This window comes from Salvelinus alpinus, chromosome 38 (assembly GCF_045679555.1).
Source record: "Salvelinus alpinus chromosome 38, SLU_Salpinus.1, whole genome shotgun sequence".
Classification (NCBI taxonomy): Eukaryota; Metazoa; Chordata; class Actinopteri; order Salmoniformes; family Salmonidae; genus Salvelinus; species Salvelinus alpinus.
This window is the reverse complement of record NC_092123.1, coordinates 11160257-11180582: the sequence shown is the minus strand read 5'-3', so window position 1 is coordinate 11180582 and position 20326 is coordinate 11160257. Positions and strand designations below refer to the sequence as shown.

Genomic DNA, 20326 nt, shown 5'->3' with positions numbered 1-20326 from the left:
GAGGCAGGCAAAAGCCATGCCATCCAGTAAAAATGCAATGTTTTACCAAAGAGCAGCTAGCCTAACCAGCCAGGAAAGGAGACCTAAGAGCAGGCCAAAGATTTGTGGGGACTGGGGAACGGTCCATGTACGACAAGACCTTGATGGATTACAGTTACTAAGGCCAGCTGGCCAAGCATTATCTTGGTCATCTCCAAATTTGAATGAGAGCAGGCCAGTGCAGGGTTCTCTCAAGTGAAAGTCATTAGCTTGACCTCTGAATACCACCCATGTATCCTATCAGCTGTGTTAGTCTCTCCTGGATGTTGTCAACCTGAGAGAAAGGCCAAGTCTACACTTTACATAGTTTTCCAGACTACAAACGATCTTATTAAAGCACCAGCTAGGTGTTAAACAGCAGGTCTATAACAACCAAGCAAATGAATACCTGCTCTTTTGAATTTATTACAATGCAGACATGGCAATCCACCATACATTTGCATATGGCCAAGAGGAACACAAGTAGGCCACATTTTCCATGGCAGCAAAGAGTGCGAGTGTGCTTCAGTGTAATGAAAGTGAAAATGTCCATCGATTGGTTGTGGAAAAACAAGAGTAATAGTGTTAGTGTTTTATGACCAGGCTAGTTAAAAAAAAGATTTCTCTCGTGTTTACCATCCTAATAATAATGGTTCTAAAGAGCATATTTGATGACGGTATTTTGTTCTGAATATTCCATTTGGTCAACTGCCGTATCGTGCAATCCATTTGCTGAAAATTCCACCATAAAAATATCGCCAAGGCTACTTATTTGATCTACAGATTTCTCGTTAAACTCACAAATTAAAAGTGCATTCACATCACAAGGGAACGTATTTAAATAAGCTTAACTTGTATATCACAATTTCCTGCAAGTCTACACAAATGTCTTAACAATGCATATTTTCGAAGCCCAACTCATAGGCCTGCTATTCAAGTATTAGGCTAGGATAAAATGGGTGGAAATTAAAGTATGCCATCCTGCAAATTGATATTGGCATTAGCTCCTGGAGCTTCAAATTATCAAATGTCATTAGCGTAAGGAGAAATGAGTGACACTAGCTAAGCAGAGGTTAGTGGACTAAGCTAAGCAGGGCAACTGGGAAGAGGCAAAGCAGAGAACATTTAACAAAGTCAGCAGAAATATGTGCCTCATATCCTAATTGCCTTAACTAAAACTCGGTGACCGCAATGGTCATCTCATGCCACTGACACAGGGAACTGGCCTATAGGATATTTAACCAATCCCCTGCCCCGATTAGGCCATCTACAGCTCAATATAGATCTGATAGCCAACGAGAGGGCTGTATGTGAAGTGTATGTAGCCTGTAACAGACAGGAGACCCATTTGCTGTGAGCGTCATGGACTTTCCTGACTCAAGTACATAAAGATGTAGGTGCAACTGTACATTCACACAAAAGTTACTCAGGAAGAAATGTTGGGAAACTATTATATCAGCCAACTTCAGATAATCCTCTCATAACCCGTCTGTCTTTTAAAAATGGAGCATTTAGCTAGCATTTAGACTTTTCAGTAGTTCTGGAAGAGAAAACAACTCGACTGTCAAGCTATGACTCATGACCAACTGGCAGGCGAATTCTCAAATTACTTCCAATGTGGCCTGTTCATTTTAAAGCAGATGTGTCCTTTCACTGAAAAGCCATGCTAACATGAGGACCACATGATTCAGCTTTCTTTTCACAGCACACACACAAAATCAGTGCTTGGCCATTAAGAGATCATTTTCAAGGTAACGTCCCTAAAAGCTCCCAAACCTTTAAAAAGGCATGGCTAATTACCTTTCTGTGTCAGCAGTGACAACTCACGTGTGAATCAATTTAGGGAGGGAGTTGCTTGGGCTTGCAGCCCTGGCCTTGCAGGCCTTGCTAATAAAGAGCCATTGCATGTCTGTGACGTTACTGTTTTTTGTTGTTTATTTTTCTAACAGGAAGGGCTGAACGGTCTTCCATTTCAGAAAACACCCACTTCCTCCTCCACTTCCCCCCGTGACTGCCAACTGTTAGACAGATGCCGTTCTAGTGTTTTCCTGCTTGTTTCCAGGCCACACCGGTCAACATGTACAGCTCCCTCCCATACTAGCACACTACAGAGCAGTGGATAAAGAGCTTACTGTGGAGTGTGGCTGTGGACCTCCTATGTGATAATAAAATACGTGGGACCTCCTTAAAATAGTAAGAAGCCCAAGCAAGTCTAATTAGGGAGCCAGCCCTCGACTCTGTGTTTAATGTCCACCTCCAGAACAATAGAAAAATATTTTAGCTACGCCTATGAATTAACTGCATTGAAAGTGAAACTCTTTTTATATGGCAAACAATATCCTGGCATAAAAGTAACGTTTGAAACAGCCTATGGAGCAGACTACAAATAAATCTGACAATTCTTTCCACGTGCTCTGAACTTCATGGAGAGAGAAGTCTGCATAATTTTTCTGCATCATGAAGGGAAGGGAGAGACACTGTCTGTCTGTGGTAGTTCCCCTCGTCATCAACAAGTCCCAATACAAGCATGAGAAACTCAAGCGGCTGTAACCCGCAAAGTGCTTGTCAGACCATATCAGCGGGCTCCCCTCACTCTCACGCATTTGTGCTCCCCCTCTTTCCCTCTCTGTAGCTCCCTCTCCCACACAGACACACTCTCTCTTTCTTTCCTCCCTACCCACCCACCCAGGATGGTATGCACCATACTGCAGCAAACTACTTTTTAAAAAAATAGATCAGAGAGACGTTCTTCCCACCTCGTTTTTTGCTGAGTCCCGAATAGCTCTGTCGTGCCTCTCTCTTTAGGCCACAGCATAGATAGAGACACCAGGTGCAGCTGCTATGCCTCGGAGTAGTTCCCCTGCTTCAGCGTCTGGAGCTAATGACCACGTGAACTGTTGTCATTCCCTGCGAGGAGCTGCCGAGTGCTGCAGCAGCCAGAGTCCCATGCCTAGACAGGGATTTTTTTTCTCTTTCTCTCTCAGCCACGGAGGGGAGCGGAGCAGGCAGACAGGAAGCAGAGCAGTGTCTGCTCAACTATCTGGCTGAAACACTTCCAGCCATCCCCCACAGCCAGCCCCTTCCTGCCTGCCTGCCCAACCGCCTCCAGCCAGGTCCGCCCACTCACGGCTCGGCCCAATAGGAAAAGGGATATCAGGTCATAGCGCTTTTCTGGTTGGCTCGCAGGGTACTGACTGGCAGGCAGGACAACCCAATGACACAGACACTGCTGGATCTTAAAGGTATTTCCCCAATTTCATGACCAGCTCAACTGTTAAAAGCCACCCATCCCCCTTTTGGGCATTCCACGAAGGACACAACATCTAGGCTACTAGGCAACCAACATGAAAACTGCACATCCTCCTCTGTATCACTATAGGCAAAACAAAAACAGAGTTTATATAATAAAGCTAAATACCTGTATGTAACCTACTTATAAAGTAGTTGTCTATTTTAAAGAGAGACGGGGCGTATTGTTTTTTTTTGTTTGTTTTTTTACACCTGTCTGATGTGAAAGGATCTGATGTAGAGCATAAGCTCTCCCCACCTGCACTGTGACATGACATAAGCTTTGCAGCATCCCCTCAGGAAAGAGAACATTGTCTCTCCTCTTCTCCCCACCCCACCCTGGTGACGACACACACAGCAGCCTATTTAGTATCACGTGAGACCTGGTGGATGGAGCGGCGGCAGCACAGAACTGATGAGTCAGAGCCCCGGCTTCATGATTGTTCGATTCCAATACAACAGCTGTATTCTCTCCCTTTCTCTATCCAACTCTCCCTCTTTGTATCTCACTCACCCTCTCCCTATCTGCGTTGAGCTCCCACTCCCATACATGGACTGAAGATTATGTGGTAGCCTGAGTGCTTTATCAACAACATCAATGAGGCTAGACATGCTCTTTCCAGTCCACTGCCAAATAAACCTGATAACCCTCAAGGCTAGCTCGGACAATAACACATAGTGCTCTAAAAAAAAGAGGAACAGATGTTTTTTTCCCACCACCCAAATCGGTGGTGTGGTGTTAATCTATCCTCTTAAACAAAGTGAATTGTGTATCCTACCTCAGCAGTTGACAGACTAAAACAATTATGTTAGCGTCATCCACCAACGTCATCTTTGCATGCGACCCACCCATAGACCGTAATAGGGGACCCAACTTACAGGGTCGTATTCATTAGTGCGCATCGTAGCAAAAGGTTTTGAAAATGTAAAGAAGCGTTTCTTATTGGACAAATTCAGGTAGGTTCCTCCCGTTTCAGCCTGTTTGTTTCCGTTTGGTTTTAGTGAATAGTGATATAGAATCAGTTGGTGCACCACTCTCATCCCTATGCTGAGAGAAGATGGGGGGGGGGGGGGGGGCTGGAAGTGACAGTTTGCAAACTGTCACGATACAGCTATGCTTGACAACACTAGAAGGTGCTTCAGACAGAGGTGGAGAGGAGATGACTGCAGGAAAACATAGCCTAGGAGCCTACTGGGGAGCAAGTGTTCCTAAACGAAGTCCAATATTCTACCTAATTCAAATCACGTTGTAACAATGGGATACTAGCCATAAAGAAGGTAATGTTGCAGGAATAGATTTCCAACAGAAAAACAAAGGCCTTGCGGACAAACAAGTCAGGTTACTTCCTTCTCACCATGGTATCCACTCCCTAACCCCTGTCCTGGTTCACCCTTGTGCCCAACTGTGATATTAAATAACAGGCCATTAACTCCACAAGTGACTTTCCAATGAGTAGGCTAAAGAAACAAAAACAACCAACACAGAGATATACAAAGGTATTTTTTGATAAAACAGGTTTAAAATTTGGGGGAACATTTTTTGCCCTTGTTTTAAAGTAATTTATAAGAGAATTTCATGAACTTTATAGTGCATTTTAGCACGAAAACATTGTTAGGCTAAATTCTTACCCCGTTTTCATATAGTAATATTATTATTTTTAAATTGCACTGTTGAGGAAGCTTGCAAGCATTTAATTGCACCATTTACACTGCATCCTGTGCATATGACAAACATTGATTTGAATTTGAATTGTATAGCCTATGGCTAAAAGAGGCAAGCACACCAATCGTCCACATAAAATAAAGGGTGTGGTATCTCTCCATTTCCAAGATTTGAATAAAGAAAATTATGGAAACCAGTGGAAGCTCAATGATGGGATGCTGCCTTCCTGTTGTTGGCTGTAATTAAATAGCAAGAGGCAGAGTTGTGTTTCACTTTGAAACCCCTGGATGAAGGACTTTCTGCGGACCAATGAATACATGACTGAGTAAAATGTACAGAACACTATACAATAGAGTGAAATGAGATAGCTGCATTCGAATGTAGGGTAAACCTAAGTAACATCGTTCAGATGACTGACAATACAAAGAGGCTCCATCTTGTTGAATTGTTCATTTGCCCCTGCTATGTTGCAGAGCTTCAAGTCTCAATCAGCAGTGGGTTTCCATGGCTACCTAAGATGGACAAAACAGATACACGGATAGACCTATATATCCTCTGTGAATCTCATCAACAGTTCTTTGCAATGCATATTCATTTCAGGATCTCTTTTTGTAAGACACACAATAACCTGCTATTTGAAGGCTAGGCTATACCATTAACTACAGATTTCTAAAGTCCATTGCCTAGCAATTCTCCAGGACACTGAGCAAAATAACATTTGTTAACCCGATTTTTTTATTTTATAACAAAATATCGGGCCTCGGCTATTGCATTATTTTGAAATCTGAAATCTAGTCTGAAATCTGTATTCTGCTCTGCAAACATGAACATCAGAACAAGGAATAAAACAATTATGAGTCACACATGCATACCCTAACTGTTTATTGAGCCTTACTAAATAAATCATCCTAGATCAGCATCAATCAATCAATCAAGCATAGCCTATTGAACTTCACTCACACTGTACAAGAAAACTGGGTGAGTGAGTGAGTTTTTGTATATCTAAGTCATAAAATATATATGTCAAAGTTATATAACCTACATTATGTTTACTTAACCTACAAAATGATGCATGTACTGTTACTGAGGCTGATTATGTCTGCAACACACTGTCATTTTGCACCTGAAAGAGCCATCTAGGAGATGTTCAACCTATCCTAGTAATGAATAGATTACATTTCTCTCCCGCTTTAAATTGGACCAAGATGTGGCCATGGAATTTAATTGATGTAACTAGCTCGTTTGCATCGGCTTTGGTATGGCAACATTGGCTAGCCTAAACCAACTATAGTTAGCTAGGTACAACGACTATCTAGTCAATAACAACATAAATAACATTAGTGACACTGACAGCCACCTGAAGCTTTGACAGCTCAATAACATGTTCGCGTGCCGTGAAAACAGTTCTAGCCAATAGTTGGAAGCTATCTCGTAGGGGCAATTTAGTGCTAGGTGACAACATTGGCTAACTGAAGCAATATTTTCAACAAAATCTGTCAACTCACTTTGAAAGCCTACGAGATGCTAGCTAGCTAACGTTAGCTAGCATTCTTGTTGGGAGTAGCTGCGGCAAAACGAACTAACGTTAGCTCGCGCCAGTAATAACAGAGCTAGTAATCTATCTATGTTGGCAACCACATTCACAAAGCCAAGCACAAGGTGGCGAGGTAAACAAACAGGCTAGTTAACAGGTAACTAAACAAAATCGTAACAACCCAAGTAAGAATTTAGCTAGCTAGCTATTCTATGCTAGCTGGCTACCTGCTCACCTGTCGCATCCAGCTGTACTGGCCACCGCGCGCAGTCAAGAGACGTTCATCGGACCACGCGGAACTACTCCCAGGAAAGGTAAAATAATATTGAATATCAAGTTGCAAACATTCTAGTCGGAAAATAAAAACAGAAACTCGGTAAAGGCAGAAATTACTTTTTCTCACCACTAACTACTTTACAGTAAGGCTATCGTGTTGCACAAGCAACAAGCTCTTTTGCAGTTCTGTCACAGACAGAAGGGGTAACCCAGACACGTCACGGGGGCTATAAAGATGAAGCATCCGTTTAGAACGTTTTCTTTCCACCCCCAATATGGTAGTGAGAGGAAGTCTAGTGGCAGTAGGAGAGGATGGAACTCGGTGAAATTGGTCTGACGTTCTTCTAATTTTCTCATCGATTAAATGTCTGATCTCAATGTATTTTTCTGTTTCCAAAACTATAATCTGTTACGAACACAGTGCACTAAGTTTTATAGACTTGACGCTTTTCCAACGTGTTAAATTGCGTTGTTTGTAAGGAGTGCAAGGTCGAATTGAGTTTCTGCACACGCGCACTTTACAGAGGAGGCGTTCCCTAACGGAAATATGCAAATATATGCTACAACGCGCGAATGGGATCTCGCTAGCTCGTGCTTGTTCTGCCCCCTATGCTTCATTTGCTCCCGCTGTAAACGACACAGATGAAGTATCTTATATTAGTTATAAATATCTTTGGTTCAGGGATGGTAAAGAAGGATGCACTTGACTACAGAGGGGTAGTGGTATTATTATGCATTGCACGTATTAGCACTCAATTTAGTTTGCAGTAATTCTAAATTTCACAATTATTAATGTCAATTGAATTTGTTGTCCAACAAATTGAAATAGATTATGTTTAGATAAATATCACCATCATCCTACCAATAGCTGTACTTGGTATGGTCCAAAATGAACGTCAGCAGCACAGGGAAGGGCAAGGGGTCCGCTTGTTGCCTAGGAAACAACTGTGAATCTCCCGGGACAAAATATGTAGCTAGCGACTGTGGCTACAGATTTTAATAAACAGGAAGCTCTTCCAGTGCCACTGGTATTGATATTCAGGATTTTTGCAAGTCATTTAATATTCATCATTTCGTAATGTAGTGTGGTTAATCGACACTGAGCTCAACATTGATAAATCAAAAAATGAAAATCACAGCCCATCTTCTTTGCAAAACTATAGGTGTTGATTAGTTATTAAAAAGATATTGGTTATCATAGAACTTTTATTTTTTCATAATTGTTTTAATTTCTGTACAGTTTATTGACTGAGATTTTATTTCTCTGCATTGAGTATTTTATATTACACACACAGCCTACACACAAACACACACAATCACAAACACACACAAGTTAAAGTCCTTTACTTGCCATTTGCTGGTATTAAGTAATGCATACATTGGAATTTTTTGTTGGTGCTCTCTTGCATATAGGACAGTATGTACTAATTCAGTAAAAATATCATAAAAAGAACATCCATTTAAAAAGTGCTAAGTGGTAAGATCATTAAAAACTGTCCAGTCATGTGCTAAAGTGCTACAAATAGGATGAAACAGCTCAGGTTGTTTGGTTTAACCACATAATTAGGAATTAGAATACTAGAATGGAAAGAACCATGTTATGATGGTAATAAAGGTCAGCCATTTTTGTCAGGGGGTTGGTCAACCATGGTTTGCCAGTGCTGTGATATTGTGCAAAATAATGAATTTGAAGGATTTATCTGCATTGTATGGTTGTTAGCTAGCCAGACAGTTTAAGAGGAATTACTTCATAAATGTTTCAAATTAACTTCCAATATGGCAACATTCCATACAAACAATGCAATCAATCCACAGCCAAACACTGGCTGAACTCAGTTGATGATAGGATTTAAACGCAGGTTGTAAATGCAACAAGAAAACAAAAATGTAGACATTTATGGTCTGTTTACATATATTTTAGACGCTATTTATACAGAAAATATGTATTAAACCCGTCTAAACTGTATTTATAATTATATTACAATATTTTAGGTTGACAAATATTCTATTACACAATTTCTGATCTATCACATACCTTACTTTTATTTTCCTGCTAAGTAAAATCGGGATTATGCCTATACTGTCATTCATTCAGACTGGTCTGGATTTCTCCCTGACCAATATTGCTGCCATTTTAACTGCATTCTGGTACTGCGTTCTGGGGTTTATGACATAGCCCTTAAGATCTCTATGGGTTTAACACAAACACACACACACACACATCTATGTGTCACAGTAAGGTTTTGACCCGTAAGGCCTCATTAAAAATGGACACCTCTGTCACCTTCATAGAGTAGCTCCTCTTCCCTCAGTCAGCGTATTCCTCATGCTCAAATGCTCTGCAGAAGCACCCACTTGTTATGATATTTTGCAATATTGCCAAAGCTGGATTTAGCATCCATCTGCTACACAAACACTTCTGCCCTCAGCAAGTAGCACAAGTCAGGGAGGACCATGTCAAAAATATTAATGGAATGAGCAGGGCATGGATTTGGCTCCTCTGAGTCCTGCCCATGCTATGCCTAGCCTATTGAGTGAATGAACAATGAGCCAGCTAGCGCTAGCATGCACTGTGCTCAAGGCCAAAGGGCCAGCATAGTGAAATGTGTGTGAATGCTAACCTAGCACAGATGAAGGGGGAACATTGACTCATCTTTAGGGATTGTCAAGGGCATGCTGTACAACTGTATAGTAAAGGCATGCTTTTTATGGTTAAGTAAATAGAATGAATTATATGGGCAAAACACTGAATATTCGTAAATTTAAGAAGGTTTTGAGAAAGAGTCATAAGCTGCTTATCAGGCCTGCGCTATTGCTTGGCAGACATCTTGTATTGTCCTGAACATCTTGTCAAAGTTATCTTTGTTATGTTGTTGTCAGTTTGGATTAATTGGCGATACATCGCTATTCGGTTATCAAGCATATCTTAGATAATTAGGCACCACAGCAAGTGACCATAGCAAGTGACCGTCTCTACCATTTAAGTAAGCCTAATTCACAAATGGTACCTCGTTATTTATCAGTTTGTCATTGAAATTTCCTTAGCAAACAGAGCAAGTCAGTGACTGTGTCCCAAATGGCACCATATTGCCTATAGTGCAATACTTTTGCATGGCACCCTATGGGCCCTGGTCAAACGTAGTGCACAAAGGGAAAAGGGTGCCATTTGGGACATACACAGTACACGTACACAAAGTCTTTTACAGTAGTGCTAGCGTTTGAGGGTACTAGAGTAAGATGTAGTTTGATTTTGCTGACCTCTCCCTTTTAGGAAAAAGGGTGCTCACTTAGGATAACCCTTTTTTGTTCCAGTTAGAACCCTTTTGGGTTCTTTGTAGAGCCCGATATGGAAAGGGTTCTACCTTTAACCAAAAGGGTTCATCTACCTGGAACCAAAAAGGGATATTCAAAGGGTTCTCCTATGGGGACAGCCAAATAACCCTTTTAGGTTCTAGATAACGCCTTTCTTTCTAAGAAAGGTGTGTATTCAGTGTGTGTGCGTACGTACCTGTGTGTGTACGTGTGTGCGTACGTGTGTGCGTACGTGTGTGCGCACGTATGTGCGCGTGTGTGCGTACCTGTATGTCACAAGTTAAAAGGTTTCACAAATAATGTGCACAGAAACCTTGTCAGTTAAGGATTTCATGGCAGTGGAAAAATTACTCTTTATTTTGACACAGTGCTGAATTCGCCTCTGAAAACTCAAAATGGGGCTCATGTGCTTTTACTTAAGTGGATAGTGAAGAATGTCCGACAATGGAAACTAACAAATACAATCCTGACCTTTAACCCCAGAGATTGATGTTAGCACTTAAATGGTTGAATATTTGATATATATGTTATTGCATGTCAGGTATGCAACTGCAAAGTATCAGCCTATGAGCATGGATAACAACACAACAAAATCATACGTTTGTGTTCATGAATCCCATCTATACTGTACTTTTCTATTGTGTGTTACAAGAAACAAGTATATGAATGGCCTCATGGTATTATAACAGGGAGCTATTGTAAATACTTTGTTAAATGAATGTGAAGGTTTAAGGGTATCCTCTTCACCTCAGAAAGCCCACTAGTGACAACTAGAGCACCTATAGGCTACCAGCTAGTGAGAGGAATCCTTTATCCTGGAAGATTTAGATTAATCAAAAAACCTTCAATATCCAAATGTTTGACATTTAAATTAAAGTTTGATCTTCAAATATTATAATGAACAAAAATATAAACACAACATGTAAAGTGTTGGTCCCATGTTTCATGAGCTGAAATAAAAGATCCCAGAAATGTTCCATATGCACAAAAAGCTTTTTTCTTTCAAATGTTGTGCACAAATGTATTTACATCCCTGTTGGGGAGCATTTCTCCTTTGCCAAGATAATCCATCCACTTGACAGGTGTGGCATATCAAGAAGCTGATTAAACAGCATGATCGTGACACAGGTGCACTTTGTACTGGGGACAATAAAAGGCCACTCTAAAATGTGCAGTTTTGTCACACAACACAATGCCACAGATGTCTCAAGTTTTAAGGGAGCGTGCAATTGGCATGCTGACTACAGAAATGTCCACCAGAGCTGTTGCAAGAAAATGGAATGTTAATTTCTCTACCAACGTCGTTTTAGAGAATTTGGCAGTACGTCCAACCGGCCTCACAACCACAGACCATGTGTAACCACGCCAACCCAGGACCTCCACATCCGGCTTCTTCACCTGCGGGATCGTCTGAGACCAGCCACCAAGACAGCTGATGAAACTGAGGAGTATTTCTATCTGTAATAAATCATTTTTTGGGGGGAGAAACTCATTCTGATTGGCTGGGCCTGGCACCCCCATTGGGTGGGCCTAAGCCCTCCCAGACCCACCCATGGCTGTGCCACTGCCTAGTTATGTGAAATCCATAGATTAGGGCATCATTTATTTATTTAAATTGAATGATTTCCTTATATTATGAACTTTAACTCAGTAAACTCATTGAAATTGTAGCATGTTGCGCTAATATTTTTGTTCAGTATATATTCTACTACAGTACACTCCAAAAATGTTATTTGATTGTCCCCATATGAGAACTCTTTTTGGTTCCAGGTAGAACCATTTTTTATTCCATGTAGAACCTTCTGTGGAAAGGCTTCTATGTGGAAACCAAATAGGTTCTACCTGGAATCAAAAAGGGTTTTTCAAAGGGGGACAGCCGAATAACCCCTTTAGGTTCTAGATAGCACCTTTCTTTCTAAGAATGTACTACACAGCATATGAGAATGTATGAGAATGTAAAAAACACTCAAAACACATCGATGAGAGACAAAAACATCAGGAGTAGTTATATACTGACAGTGGCAAGACTGTAATAATGATGAAGAAAAACTGCCGATGTCTGAGTCACGCTCATCCCCAAGGGTCTCCCGATCAATTTCACTGCAGAGGAGACTTTACCCTGGTTTGGCATATACCCCTCTGTGCAGCTATATGTTTTCAGGTGATGAATTGTAATTGTATGGGTATGGATAGACCATATAATTAAAAAGAACACAGAACAGGAACATAGACCATATAATGAAAAAGAACACAAAACAGGAACATAGACCATATAATTAAAAAGAACACAGAACAGGAACATAGTGTACAGTATCTCAATATCTAAATATCAAAATGAACATCGTATGGTTCCCCATAACTGAAATACAGCACCCGTGAATGATGGGTAGCACCTCTCCCATATGACATCCTGACATACAAGCCTGGACTACACCGGCTCCGACGCTCGTCGGGTGTGGCAGGGCTTGCAAACTATTACAGACCCACTCCAATTTGCATACCGCCCCAACAGATCCACAAATGATGCAATCTCTATTGCACTCAACACTGCTCTTTCACACCTGGTCAAAAGGAACACCTATGTAAGAATGCTATTCATTGATTACAGCTCGGCGTTCAACACCATAGTGCCCTCAAAGCTCATCACTAAACTAAGGACCCTGGGACTAAACACCACCCTCTGCAACTGGATCCTGGACTTCCTGACGGGCTGCCCTCAGGTGGTAAGGGTAGGTAACAACACATCTGCCACGCTGATCCTCAAAATGGGGACCCTCAGGGGTGTGTGCTCAGTCCCCTCAGGCACGACTCCAACACCATCATCAAGTTTGTCGATGACACAACAGTGGTAGGCCTGAGCACCGACAACGACGAGACAGCCTATAGGGAGGAGGTCAGAGATCTGACGTGTGGTGCCAGGACAACAACCTCTCCCCCAACGTGATCAAGACAAAGGAGATGATTGTGGACTACAGGAAAAGGAGGACCGAGCACACCTCCATTCTCATCGACGAGGCTGTAGTGGAACAGGTTGAAAGCTTCAAGTTCCTTGGTGTCCACATCACCAACAAACTAACATGGTCCAAGCACACCAAGACAGTCGTGCAGAGGGCATGACAAAACCTATTCCCCCTCAGGAGACTGAAAAGATTTGGCATGGGTCCTCAGATCCTCAAAAGGTTCAACAGCTGCACCATCGAGAGCATCCTGATGGGTTGCATCACTGCCTGGTATGGCAACTGCTCCTTCTCCGACCGCAAGGGACTACAGAGGGTAATGCGTCCGGCCCAGTACATCACTGGGGCCAAGCTTCCTGCCATCCAGGACCTCTATACCAGGCGGTGTCAGAGGAAGGCCCTAAAAAAGACTCCAGCCACCCGAGTCATAGGCTGTTCTCTCTGCTATCGCACGGCAAGTGGTACTGGAGCGCCAAGTCTAGCTCCAAAAGGCTTCTGAACAGCTTCTACCCCCAAGCCATAAGACTCCTGAACAGCTAGCCAAATGGCTACCCAGACTATTTGCTTTGTTCCCCCCACCCCCATTTTTACGCTGTTGCTACTCTCTGTTTATTATCCATGCATAGTCACTTTACCTCTACCTACATATTACCTTAATTACCTCAACTAACCGGTGCTCCCACACATTGACTCTGTTCCGGTACCCCCTGTATATAGCCTCGATATTGTTATTTTACTGCTGCTCTTTAATTATTTGTTACTTTTATTTCTTATTTTTTAGATATTTTTAATAAAACTGCATTGTTGGTTAAGGGCTTGTAAGTAAGCATTTCACAGTAAGTGTCATGACTTTCACAGAAGTCGGTTCCTCTCCTTGTTCAGGCAGCGTTCGGCGGTCGGCGTCACCGGTCTTCTAGCCATCGTCGATCCACTTTTCATTTTCCATTTGTTTTGTCTTGTTTTCCTACACACCTGGTTTTCATTTCCCTCATTTATTGTTGTGTATTTAACCCTCTGTTCCCCCCCATTTCTTTGTGTGGTATTGTTTGTTGTAAGTGCTTGTGCACATTGTGCGCGTCGGGTTTTGTACCCATGTTGGTTATTTCTGTATGCCGTTGGTTTTGTAATTAAACTGCTCCGGCTATTACCTAGTTCTGCTCTCCTGCGTCTGACTTCACTGCCACCAGTTACGCACCCCTTACAGTAAGGTCTACACTTGTTGTATTCGGCGCATGTGACAAATAAAATTAGATTTGATTTTGATTTGATTTGGAGCCGTCTTGATCAGTTAACTCAGACCCACCTACATCACCATTTTTCTGCCCCTCAATAGAATGTTTCCTGTGTAAATTGTAGGCCCTAATCGAAAACGTCCTTGTTTCCATGAGGTAAGCAATGACGTGGCAACAACGCTGAGTCAACCAGTGCGCGCCCAGTGGGTAGGAAGGAAGGTTGCATTTCTGAACTATTCAAACAGGGCCTAACATCAGACAGGAGTATACAGCATTCTATTCTCAATCTCTAGAACCATAATCCAATCTCTAGAACCATAATTCAATCTCTAGAACCATAATCCAATCTCTAGAACCATAATCCAATCTCTAGAACCATAAAAAGAAGACCCAAAGCTAAAGAAGCTGCAAACAAAACAACAAGCTACAGATCTCTTATGGCAGGCAACTCAATACAGTATGCATTGTGCTTTACATGTGATGCATGCTGTCAAGGGAGGGTTATTGAGGTCATTTGAGGAGGTGTTGAGCAGGATCTAGAACTGCACTCCATCCCCATTATAAAACAGTGGGCATAAAGTAGATTGGGTCTCTAGTATAGGGTGGTAGTCATTGGAAAAGGAAAACAAGTGTTTATTACACATTGACTCTGTACCGGTACACCCTGTGTATAGCCTCGCTACTGTTGTTTTACTGCTGCTCTTTAATTATTTGGTATTTCAATTATTTACTGAACATTTGTTTTTCTTGAAACGGCATTGTTGGTTAAGGGATTGTAAGTAAGCATTGTCACTGTCACCATATTCGACGCATGTGACAAATACTATTTGATTTGATTAGGTTTGGTGAAACGGTTCATGTGTGATTTTGTGTGTTGTACTTAGTCAACTGAAAATGACCTCAAAGTTTTGAAAAAACTGCCTTTTTGATGATCTTAGTTTTGTAATTAAGAGTTGTGAAATTTGAACACAAACTTGTGAAAATAGTACCAAAGCGATATTTACCGGAAAGAGGGGGCCATACAGGGCAGAAGTGAGAGGTGTGTGTGTGTGAGTGTGTTTGCATGTGTTATGTGCATTTGTGTTTGTGTGCATGCGTTTGTGTGCATGCGTATATGCGTTTGTGTGTATATGTGTGTGTGTGTGTGTGTGTGTGTGTATGTGTGTGTGTGTGTGTGTGTTGTGGGCATCTATCCTCTGTCAGTCACTTTGATTGATTGAGCCTAGCTCAACTGGGTATTCCCCATTCTAGTTTTGCTATTCATGTGCATTCCACTAATCACTATGTCTAAGTAATGATGGATTTGCGGTTTCCCCATAGTCATTCCTTATGCTCCAACGATAGCTGATGTGCTGAGTGTTGAATTCTTGTCAAATGGGGGCATTTGAGCATTTCTTATTGGACATTTCTAGGTTGTCCTTCCCTGTTTCAACACATTTTCTTCCGTTTACTGTGTGCTGAACACGCAGTAACAGCAGATGAGTTTCAAGTATGGCTGCCTTCCTCCAGTGTCACGAACGTTAGAATGATTGTCGGACCAAGGTGCAGCGTGGTTTGGGTTCATCATCTTTATTTAACATGAACCGGCAAAAAACAAGAAAGAAGAAAGAAACGAACGTGAAGCTATGCAGTGCTAACCAGCAACTATACACAAAACACGATCCCACAAAAACCCAGTGTGAAAAGGCTGCCTAAATATGATCCCAATCAGAGACAACGATAAACAGCTGCCTCTGATTGGGAACCATACCAGGCCAACATAGAAAAAAACACCTAGATAGGAACACCCACCCTAGTCACACCCCGACCTAACCAACATAGAGAATAAAAAAGGCTCTCTATGGTTAGGGCGTGACATCCAGGCTGTTCTTCATACTTTTTTCTAAGACCTCCTCTTCTATGCAGTGTGTGTGTGTGTGTGTGTGTGTGTGTGTGTGTGTGTGTGTGTGTGTGTGTGTGTGTGTGTGTGTGTGTGTGTGTGTGTGTGTGTGTGTGTACGTACGCTTTAACTCCGTATGTGTGTGAGTGTGTGTATGTGTGCGCGCATGCTTTAACTCAGTGTGTGTGTGTGTGTGTGTGTGTGTGTGTGTGTGTGTGTGTGTGTGTGTGTGTGTGTGTGTGTGTGTGTGTGTGTGTGTGTGTGTGTGTGTGTGTGTGTGTGTGTGTGTGTCTATGCATTCGTGCCTGTGTGTGTGTGTGTAATGAGTACTGACATTTACAAGATGCTAGCTGGGCAATTAGACTGGTGTAATTGGAGGAAGACACTCTCCCTCCCCCAAAATGTTAGTGAAAAATGCTGCATGCTAATGTCAATAAAGTGAAGTCTGTGTTGTTTTTGTCGCAGGGTCGTTAGTGGAGCGAAGTGTCTGGTCTCAGTATGGCACCCTGATGCTGCATGGCCACCAAGAAATGGCACAACACACAGCTCAGAATCAGGGCCTACATTATATTACCGTGAATGAATTTGATTGGGTAAGCACTTTGAGCTCAGGAAAAACAACTTTTAAATCCAAGAAACAGGCAATATGTGTACTTGTCACCATTATCAGTGCCCACTTCTGATATAGCTTACTATTGAGTTTTACAAGACACAAAATAATCTATGGCCATTGTTGAGTTCACCTCTCTTTCCCAAAGAGGTTCCATCCACAATGTACAGTAAACCTCTTTATATTATGAATGTATCAAGGTTGCATTAATAGTTGAGAGCCTGGAAGTGACTGTGCTCCAAAACCCCACTTCTTCTGTTCCTCTAAGTGTCCTAGATGGCACCCTATTCCCTATCTCGCGCATTGTTTTTGACCAGAGCCCTATGCATATCAAGGCTGTGAATGTTGCGCTGGGTGGAGCAGGTGAACCCAAGTGCAGACTCAGACGAGGAGACAGGGATAAGGTAACCAAGGTATTTATTGAAAAGCAGGGGGAAATGGGGTGCAGGCCAGGGGGAGCTTGGGCGGGTAGCAGGGAACTAGGCATTGAGGCTGCGGCTGTGGCAAGGGGAGCAGGGGCAAGGTAAGCAGGTCCGAAGCGGAATCCAAGGAAGCAGTAGAGCGGGGGTCCAGGGCAGGGAAGCAGGACTGACAAGACTAGGGATTGGCGACAGGGACCAGAGTCAGAGAAGACGGAATGAGCAGAGGCTACGATCCGGCAGCGTGGAAGTGGCAGGACTGGGTATTTGTAGAGGTCTTGATTATGGAACAGGTTGCAGCTGGTAGGTATCTGCTCTGACTCCAGCACACCTGTCTCTACTCACACAATCACATACACACACACAGAGAGAGAGGGAGAGAGCACTGGGGGGGTGACCGTAGGTAAAGGAGACACAGGATGAGAAGTAGAGGGCATGGCAGGGGCAGATGTAACAGTGAACCCTGCTTAGCAGTCTCCACTTGGCTCTCAGGATTTAGCTTATTTTGAAATACTCAATAAAGCATTAGGATCGGAGAGAATTCGGCTAATTACAATCTGTCGACGTCACGCTCACTCATGCTCACTCTGCTCAGCCAAAGCAGACTATGATGTAGTTAGACAGCAAATGCTGACTGGCGACATGGGTTTTTGTGAATGAAAAATTAATGGATGAGTGGCTGAGGTTATGCATAACGAGTGAGAGAGTGTGTGTGTGTGTGTGTGTGTGTGTGTGTGTGTGTGTGTGTGTGTGTGTGTGTGTGTGTGTGTGTGTGTGTGTGTGTGTGTGTGTGTGAGCACGCTTGGATGTGTGTGTTTGAGTGCATGTGTGTGCGTCTGTGTGTGTGTGCTTGAGTAGATAACTACTTACATGCCATGCACAGTCTGAGAGACAATAATATACAGTTGATGTCGGATGTTTACATACACTTAGGTTGGAGTCATTAAAACTCATTTTTCAACCACTCCACAAACTTCTTGTTACCAAACTATAGTTTTGGCAAGTCGGTTAGGACATCTCATTTGTGCATGACACAAGTAATTTTTCCAACCATTGTTTACAGACAGATTATTTCACTGTATCACAATTCCAGTGGGTCAGAAGTTTACATACTCTAAGTTGACTGTGCCTTTAAACAGCTTTGAAAATTACAGAAAATGATGTCATGGCTTTAGAAGCTTCTGATAGGCTAATGGACAACATTTTAGTAAATTGGAGGTCTACATGTGGATATTTCAAGGCCTACCATCAAACTTGCTTGACATCATGGGAAAATCAAAAAAAAAATCGCCAAGACCTCAGAAAAAAAATTGTAGACCTCCACAATTCTGGTTCATCCTTGGGAGCAATTTCCAAATGACTGAAGGCACCACGTTCATCTGTACAAACAATAGTATGCAAGTGTAAACACCATGGGATCACGCAGCCATCATACCGCTCAGGAAGGAGACGCGATCTGTCTCGTTGAGATGAACGTATTTTGGTGCGAAAAGTGCAAATCAATCCCAGAACAACAGCAAAGGACCTTGTGAAGATGCTGGAGGAAACAGGTACAAAATGATCTATATCCACAGTAAAACGAGTCCTATATCAACATAACCTGAAAGGCCGCTCAGCAAGGAGGAAGCCACTGCTCCAAAACCGCCATAAAAAGCCTGACTACAGTTTACAACTGCACATGGAGACAAAGATCGTACTTTTGGAGAAATGTCCTCTGGTCTGATGAAACAAAAATAAACTGTTTGGCCAATGACCATCGTTATGTTTGGAGGAAAAAGGGGGAGGCTTGCAATCCGAAGAACACAATCCCAACCGTGAAGCACGGGGGTGGCAGCATCATGTTGTGGGGGTGCTTTGCTGCAGGAGGGACTGGTGCACTTCACAAAATAAATGGCATCACGAGGAAGGAAAATTATGTGGATATATTGAAGCAATTGGAGGGGCCATCACAAAGCCCTGACCTCAATCCTATAGAAAATGTGTGGGCAGAACTGAAAAAGCATGTGAGAGCAAGGACACCTACAAACCTGACTCAGTTACACCAGCTCTGTCAGGAGGAATGGGCAAAATTCACCCAACTTATTGTGGGAAGCTTGTGGAAGGCTACCCGAAACGTTTGCCCCAAGTTAAACAATTTAAAGGCAATGCTACCATATACTAATTGAGTGTATGTAAACTTCTGACCCACTGGGAATGTGATGAAAGAAATTAAAGCTGAAATAAATCCTTCTCTACTATTATTCTGACATTTCACATTCTTAAAATAAAGTGGTGATCCTAACTGACCTAAGACAGGGAATTGTTACTCGGATTAAATGTCAGGAACTCGGAAAAACTGAGTTTAAATGTACTTGGCTAAGGTGTGTGTAAACTTCCGACTTCAACTGTACCTGTCTCAAGGCGCTCTATCAGTTTGAAATATTGATGGTGTTGGGGCTGCAAAGCTGCTGCAATAGGTTACATGGACAGTTACTATGACTAAGGGAATGAGAGAGGCAGAACCAAAGACTGTGGGATGGACGATGTGCAAGAAATAGACTAGTGACATGAAATATTACAGTAGAGTGACCTTCATCCCTTTAAGAATAGAATAATAAAAATGTAATGAGAATAGCTCAGTGAATAGAACAAACACAATTTTTTTTGTGGCTTTAATTAAGTATGTTCTCGCAATCTAGCTCTCTATCCACATTACTGTAATGATTGATGTGGCTGTGCATTCCATTGCTCAGTGAATACAATAAACATGAATGAAATTAAAATAAGGTATGTTCTCTCACATAACTGCATTGACGTAGCTGCGCATACAAAAAGGTCAGTGAATGGAAAAATATTAACATTTTCACAGTCATTAGTGTGTATTAGTCATCCATCAAGACATCATTAAAGTCCAGCAACTACTGTAGTGTATTACTGTTACTCTGGTAATATGCAACAGGTGATGTGGACCAATAAAATGGCTATATTTGATTTGAAGCTAAATGTACACCCTTGCCGCCACATAATTCTCTAGTTGTTCAATATACATAATATAGATACAGTATACAGAAGCTAATGGATACAGTATGTATGCAATGGATATAGTAGCAAATACTTGCAGTAGCTAATGATGCATACAGTACTGTAACGGGTGTCTAG

At 42.1% G+C, this 20326-nt stretch overlaps 1 protein-coding gene across 15 annotated transcripts in view; it reads right to left on the bottom strand.

The window, feature by feature from the left end:
- The window catches only part of LOC139566467 (muscleblind-like protein 2a), an 82112-nt gene extending 75096 nt beyond the window's left edge, over positions 1-7016 (bottom strand). For 2 of the 15 annotated variants that reach the window (XR_011673112.1, XM_071387671.1), the window contains exon 1: positions 6739-7011. The gene's annotated coding sequence lies outside the window, so the exon portion shown is untranslated. Of the gene's footprint in view, positions 1-2774; positions 3081-6738 lie in introns of those variants that run through there. The other 13 variants (XR_011673114.1, XM_071387673.1, XR_011673110.1 and 10 more) reach the window with 12 other exon arrangements.
- Between the last annotated feature and the right edge of the window lie 13310 nt (positions 7017-20326).